At 40.4% G+C, this 7,759-nt stretch overlaps 1 pseudogene; it reads left to right on the top strand.

The window, feature by feature from the left end:
* Positions 1-4,828: 4,828 nt before the first annotated feature.
* LOC117024635 (tubulin alpha-1 chain-like) lies at positions 4,829-6,170 on the top strand (annotated as a pseudogene).
* Positions 6,171-7,759: the final 1,589 nt, after the last annotated feature.

The following is a 7,759-nucleotide window of genomic DNA, read 5'->3' on the forward strand; positions in this document are numbered from 1 at the left end:
TTTACACAAGCATAATTGATTAAATCATTAGCTATTGGCAATTGAGTCAACACCCGGACCCTATCCCTTCCCCAGAGGTCCAGGAATGGAACTGAAAATTCCACTCCTCTAATCACAGGGTTGGCTCTACTTGCAACCAGCCCCCATCCTTGGGTGCTTTCCAAAATTAACCTAATTAACATAACAAAAGACACTTTTATTGCTCCATTTACTTAGGAAATTCCAAGAGTTTTAAGAGCTTTGTGCCCGTATGAAGACCAAAGATATATTTCTCATTATAAATTGCAATATCACAATCCCTTTTCTAATAGCCTGAACACACAATATTATTACAGCCCTAGCTCCACCACTGCCAAATTGAGAAAACAAAATGATCTCCAGCCTCTAGAACAGTTACTACTGGCAAAAGTCTCTTCTCAGAACCCATTCTATGTGTTACTAGAGGCCACAGAGCAAAAATTCAATGATGTCCAAGGGAAGGAAAGTAGATGAAAACAGTTTGGGTTCAGCATCACCACATGCAATCAGTTGGTGCCTGTTAACCAGAATTCACAAACCGTGAACTTAAAATTAATTGGGTAAACTCTGCCAGCAAAATGTTTATGTTGGCATAAACACTATTCACCACTTCTGTGGTGATCTCTCTAAACTTACTGTCTCATTTCTCAGAGTGCATTTGAGATACTACTGCTAACTTACAAAGTATGAAACTTTGGAGTGATAGGAACCCAGTCACCGGGCATTATTTGAAGTGCTTTTCTTTCCCATCCATCATATTGAACAACTTAGTTTCCCTTGCCCCTTCGTCTTCTGCATTTCTGGGATTTCATTCCTGCCTGAGCTTAAGTTCTGCCTAGTAACACAAACTCCACTTTATCTTATAAGCAAGCATTTCTGAGTCTGAGCTGCTACCGTTGCCTCCTGTATTAGAATTGCTTAGAAAGGAATTTACCTTCCACAATGAATATATTCAGCATTCTCAACTGAATATCTGCTTGGGAAAGTATGAAATTGGACCCCCACCTCACACCATATACAAAAGGTAACTCAAAATGGGTCAAAGCTCTAAATGTAAAGGCTAAAACTGTATATTAATTGAAAGAAGCCAAACACAGAAAGCCACATATTGTATGATTCCATTTATATGAAATGTCCAGAATAAGCAAATTCATTAAGACAAAAATAGATTAGTGGTTGCTAGGAATTCAGGATAGAGTTTTGAATGGAGAGGGGACTGACCGCTAATTGATATGGGGTTACTTTTAGGGGTAATAAAATGCTCTGGAATTAGTGGTGATGGTTACACAAACTTGTAAACTATACTGCATTGTATATTTTTAAAGTAAATTTTATACAGTGTGAATTATATTCCTATTTTTTTTAAAGTACTTTCAACCTATTCTTAAACCGGTGGCTGCTGCTAATAGCTCAGAATCTTATGCCTTCAGGGCCTAGTGAGGACTAATACACATTACCACATCCTCACAATGCTATCTTTCCTCCTCTCATAAATTCACCTGGCACATTCTCTTGGAACCAGTTGTATCAGATTCTGAATAACCACTTAAAAGAACAACTCTTTATTTAGAGCAAGATTCTGCAGGTTGACAAGTTGAGCTGGGCTTAGCCGAGCAGTTCTTCTGGTCTTGGATATTTTCATGTGTCTACAATTAACTTCTAGGTCAACTAAGGACTACCTAGTCTCACAAGCCTCAGCAAGATGCATCGTTTTTGTTCCACATGGTTACTCATCCTCCAAGTAGGCTGAGATTGTTGTTATGGGAGCAGCAAGCTTCCAGGAAGGAGGGCCTAGAGGAAGAGGCACATCATCACTTCCACTGCATTCTATTGGGCAAAGGAAGTCACAAGGCCAGCCAAGATTCAAGAGAAGGGAAATGAATTTTACTGCTTGATGGAAGGAGCTGCAGAGACATTGAATAGAGTGTGGATTCAGGAAAGGGTGAAAATACTGGGCATGTTTATAATTTACCACATCCTAGAGCAGAAGTTTCCGGACAACAGCTGTGCATTGGGTCTAGAGAAGAACTCATGTACATCACAAAGGGAAGATAAAGGGTTCCAGGAGGGCATTTCTAAGAGAAAAAAAGAAAGAACTGATAGATAAGCTGATGTGTTAGACTAGATTGAAAGGAGTTTTAGAATTCTTTCAGAAAGTACTAGTATGGGTTACAGGATCATAGAAAACAATTCTTTTGGGTTCGGGTGGGTAATATAATTGTGTGAAATGGTCAGATTTAGAGTTCATGCTCAGCTTAAAACGTTCAAATTATTAATTTTAGGGAAAATAAAATGGATTTCAAATATATTAAATATAGTATAATATACAGTTCATTGTATATATAGTCATATTTAGTTACAAATTTATCTGGTCATAATAATCCAAACACTGAATATGATATTAATTCAGCAACCAAAAAATGTAATACAAGTAGAAGGGGAGAATAAAGTATGGAGAGACGTATGTTTTTGGATCAGGGAATGGGGTGAAATTTGGGGAATTAAAATCCAAGGATCAATAGAAAACTCAAAACATCCCATTCCAAATACTGCTAGTAGGACCTGAAACAAGTCTTTGATTTACTGAGAAAGTCCCAAGATGCTAGCTAAGCAGGGAAGTAAAACTAAGCAGTAAATATTAGAGTTAATATGTCCTACATGTTATATTAGTAGACTATATTTGTCTAAGAATAGGTTTCTTTGAAAAATCTGGGCAAAATGGTGCAAAATTTAATTCAAAACATGTGCTAATTACATTTAAATAAACGTAGGGAAAGCAGTTTTAAGAACTGCAATTGCATATGGTCAGTCTTTGTGGCTGCCTTTAAAAATAGTAGTTAATGTAGCCACAGAATGATAATATATGAGGCTAAAACCTCAAAGTTTATTGGGAAGACTTCCAAAATTTATCAGTATTTGCTTGAAATAACTCTATCCGTGAGCATGGGTTTAAAATCATTACAGGACAATCATCCTTCTCCTCCTTTAAGATAAATTTGGTAACTTCATCTTGAGTAAGGCCTTCTATTTTAAAGACAACCTTAAACTTCATACTGAGAAAATCAGTATGTGTAAATTTATACAAAGTCTACAATCGTAGAACATGAAGACAAACACATTCCTGAATAACAAAATAATCTCTTCATCCTCTAGTTTGGGTCCAGGTACTTATTTGTAGCTCAGAGGCTTTATAATTTTTGTAAAATAAGATTATCCATAAATCTTCCTTGTCAGAAAACCCACAGTAATTGACAGAGTTTTTTGGATCTTGCCTTCCTCGAAGCAATTCTCTTTCAGTTTTACGAAAACCACATACCAGAGTTTCTCCTTAAGGCCAATTAGATTGATGTATTGTCTAGGAAGGATGAGTAACCTATAAAATGAGGAACTGGCCACAGCCATTGTTCCCTCAGGCATACTCTTGAGTCACACCTGAGTTTCATTCATGTCTTCACTGTGTAGTTCTCTCATTTTAAGTAGAGCTTGTGGATATTATTATCCACAAAATGCATCTCAGTGGTAAAATCACTTTGTCCTATTGAACAGACCACATCTTCAAGGCCAATGGGAAACCATCCGTTTTGTGACTTTTGAGGCCAACAACAAGGAAACAGACCCATCTGTAATTTTTGGCCTTGGTGTCTCATCTCTCACTTCAGAATTCTAGATTTTGCAGTTGAGGGGAGTTGGATTTTATCCAAACCTTTCTAACAGTTTCAAATTACCTAGGTATGGATAGATTCTATAAAAGCAAAATGACAATCGTTTTGAAGGTTAATGACAAGTTTTTTTTTATTTATTTATTTAATTGAGTGGACATGTATTGGTTATCTACTTTGTGAAGAGGCCTGGACAAAAGAGTGAGGGTTTGCTAAAGTCAGTAGTTTACAAGCCCAGCCCTGTAGATTTTACTTTTGTAGTGGAATCAGGTGTTTAACCAGGGTTTGCAGACTCAAGGCCTGTAGGGAAATTTGTTCTACTGTCCTGTTTTGTTTGCTTGTTTTTGCTGAGTTTCTAATTTGAATGCTTTAAGGTGGGCATGCACTCTCCTGCTCATTCTTTGCTGATTTACATTTGGCCACTCCACACAATTATATTACCCACCTGACACCTGAAAAAATTGAGTTTGCATCCCTGATGTAAAAAACTAAACGTGCTATAGAAGAAATGAAATAAATTGGAAAACAATGTGTTGTGGAGAGAAATACAGACTTTTAGTCTGAAAAAGACTCATATATGAATCCTGGTTCTACTACTTACTAATATCTGTGTGATCGTAAGCAAGTTATAATTCTTCTTTGAGCCTTAGTTTTCTTACTCATAAGTGAAGCTAAAAATACTGTCTCACAATGTGGTTGTGAGGAATAAACAAGATAATATTTCTTATTTGCACAAAATCTGTCACATTGTGAAGTCTGTATATAATTTGACACCCATTCTTTCCCTCTCCTGCAGTAGATACCTAGAGCAGCTCAGAGGAAGGATCCATTAATTCTGGTTGGCTAATCAGGAAATAATTCACAAAAGCAAGGAGTCATTTGAATTGGACCATGAATGATGGAAAGGATTTCAATGAACAAAGGATGGCTGTAGGGCTTTCTGAGGTTTAGGGTGTTCTGTTTTGGAAAGGTGGGAAGCCAGGCCTTTTAATGAGGTTTCTGTGGGGCCAGGAATGGTGAAGTTCAGGGGATAAAGCATCCCATTTAAGAAAGTATATCCAGGCAGTTGCTTTTACATCAACCACCTAAGAGTCACACTATAAGAAGAAATAATCTCTTCCTCTCCACCTGGCAGCTGCAAAGAATCAACCATGCATGGTGTCCAGATCAGCAATGCCTACTGGGAGGTCTCCTGCCTGTAACATGGCATCCAGCCGGATAACCAGAGCCAATTGACAAGACCATTGGAGGAGATGACTCCTTCAACACCTTCTTCAGTGAGACAGGTGCTGGCCAGTATGTGCCCAGGGCAGTATTTGTAGACCTGGAACGTACAGTCATTGATGAAGTTCACATTGGCACCTATTGCCAGCCCTTCCACCCAGAGCAGCTCACCACAGGCAAGAAAGATGCTGCCAACAACTCTGCACATGGGTACCACACTGTTGGCAAGGAAATCATTGACTTTGTCTTGGACTGAATTCGGAAACTGGCCGACCAGTGCACAGGTCTTCAGGGCTTCCAGGTGTTCCACAGCTTTGGCGGGGGATCTGGTTCTCGGTTTACCTCACTGCTGATGGAACGTCTCTCTGTCAATTATGGCAAGAAGTCCAAGCTGGAGTTCTCCATTTATCCAGTCTCCCCCCCCCAACCCCCAGGTTTCCATAGCTGCAGTGGAGCCCTAAAACTCCATCCTCACCACCCATATCACCCTGGAGCACTCTGATTGTACCTCCATTGTTGACAACGAGGCCATCTATGACATCTGTCGTAGAAACCTCAATATTGAGTACCCAACCTGTACTAACCTGAACAGGCTGATAGGTCACATTGTGTCTTCCATCACTGCTTCCCTCAGATTTGATGGAGCCCTGAATGTTGACCTGACTGAATTCCAGACCAAACTGGTATCCCATCTCTGCATCCATTTCCCTCTGACCACATTTGTCCCTGTCATCTCTGCTGAGAAAGTCTACAGGAGCAGCTTTCTGTAGCAGAGATCATCAATGCATGCTTGGAGCCAGCTGACAGGATGGGGAAATGGGACTCTTACCACGGTAAATACATGGCTTGTTGCCTGCTGTACCATGGTGATGTGGTCCCCAAAGATGTCGATGCCACCACTGTCATGATCAAGACCAAGCATACTATCCAGTGTGTGGACGGGTGCCCCAGTGACTTCGAAGGTGGCATTAATTCCCAGCTTCCCACTGTGGTACCTGGTGGACACCTGGCCAAAGTACACGGAGCTGTGTGCACGCTGAGCAGCACCACACCTGGTACTGAGGCCTGGGCATGCCTGGACCATGAGTCTGACCTGGTGATAGATGCCAGGTGTACCTTTGTTCATGGGCACGTAGGTGAGGGCATGGAAGACAGAGAGTTTTCTGAGGCCCAAGAGACATGGCTGCCCTTGAGAAGGATTATGATGTGGGTGGTGTGGAGTCTGTTGAAGGAGACGGTGAGGAAGAAGGAGAGGAATACTACAGTTAATATGTCACAGAGGTGCTGCTTTCACAGGGAAGTTTATTCTGTTTTATACATTGAAAAGCTGTGTTCTGATCAGTTAAGCTTATACTTAACTGTGTATACTCTCATATACAATTACTGGCCTATGCTGTAAAATACGATGCTTTGTTACAGTCCCAAACTGTCCATTTCTCTGATGGGTTTGAATAAAGTATTCCCTGTCGTGAATGAAAAAAAAGAAAAGAAAAAAAGTGTATCCATCATCACAACTACAGGAGGATAGATGATATAAAATCTAAAATAAAGTCCGTCATGAGAATACCCAAAGGAGTACAGGAGTTAGGAGTAGGAGGTTCACCCATAAGTGGTCTTGGTTATTTAGTGGCCTGCTTGCTGTATCTCAGACTGGTGACCCCAAAACTAGGCATCTGGTGTCACCACACCACAGGCACTATTGCCCCTACCTGGAGATGCATGCTGTGTTCAAGGACCCATGAGAGACCCAGCAAGCAGCTGGGAACCTCGCACCTTCCCGCTACAGTAAGAGGATTAGGTGCTGTGGTGTGAGTTTTGGCAAAACTCTAGCCTTATAGAAGTCTATAAATTCCAAGAAGTCGGAGTATTCTAATAATCTGGACAACTCATTTTGCACTTTCCTAAGACCTTTTCTAATTCTTAGTCAAAGCTTTGACCCATTCTATTCAGGGAACCAGGTTAGAATGCAAAATTAGTGTATGAAAGTCCACAAAACCTACCCGCTTAAAGAGTTAATTCACAGCACTGGTCACATCCTTGCTGATAAAGCTGTCAAATTTGACTACCCCATGTTCAGGAATCTGCGGTCAGCCTTGAATCCAGAGTCACCCTGTTAGAAGCTGCAAATCACCCATCACTCCACTGCTTCAGAAAAATAGCACTTCATTGCATTCCCTTCTGATCATTAAACCTTGGGTCTCCATAGGTAGCTGCTTTTGCCATCATGTGTTGGGAAAATTGATGGACTGCCCCCAAATCTCTCAGGATGCAGGAATATGAGCAGGTTTCAGCTTCCAACATTTGAAAATCATCAGATACCTGCCTTGCTTCATAATTTTTTTGTTTAACCACAGTGTTGTATTTCCTACATGTAGCAAGCACGTGGGATGTGGCCATTGATTTCCAGTGGCTAATGAGCAGCGAGATATGGAAACTTGTATAGCATATGCAATGTTCAAATTGCTCTCATCGGTGGATGTCGAATGTGCCTATCAAAGATCTGTTGTACTGCAACTGTCAGAGAGGCTTTAATACAAGTAGATCTTGAACACGTGATAAAGTCACGTGATCGGTGGTCGCTTGCAGATACATATAAAAATTCAAATTCTTTAGGTAGTCTTGAAAAATAAACATCGGAAAACAAAGTTCCTACATTCCTACAGGACCACAATCCACAGAACTTAAATAAAAACAACTTCCTTTACACTGGCCTCCTCTCTCCAGTGGCCACAGTCTTCTACCCTCCGCGTTGTATTATATGGACTACTTCCCTCACTTACATTTGCACATCTGAATTTAAAGGAAGAGAAGAGGCAGAAAGAGTAGCATGATAGAAGGAAGGGAGGCATAAAGTGTGA

The sequence above is a fragment of the Rhinolophus ferrumequinum genome, chromosome 7, assembly GCF_004115265.2.
Source record: "Rhinolophus ferrumequinum isolate MPI-CBG mRhiFer1 chromosome 7, mRhiFer1_v1.p, whole genome shotgun sequence".
Lineage (NCBI taxonomy): Eukaryota > Metazoa > Chordata > Mammalia > Chiroptera > Rhinolophidae > Rhinolophus > Rhinolophus ferrumequinum.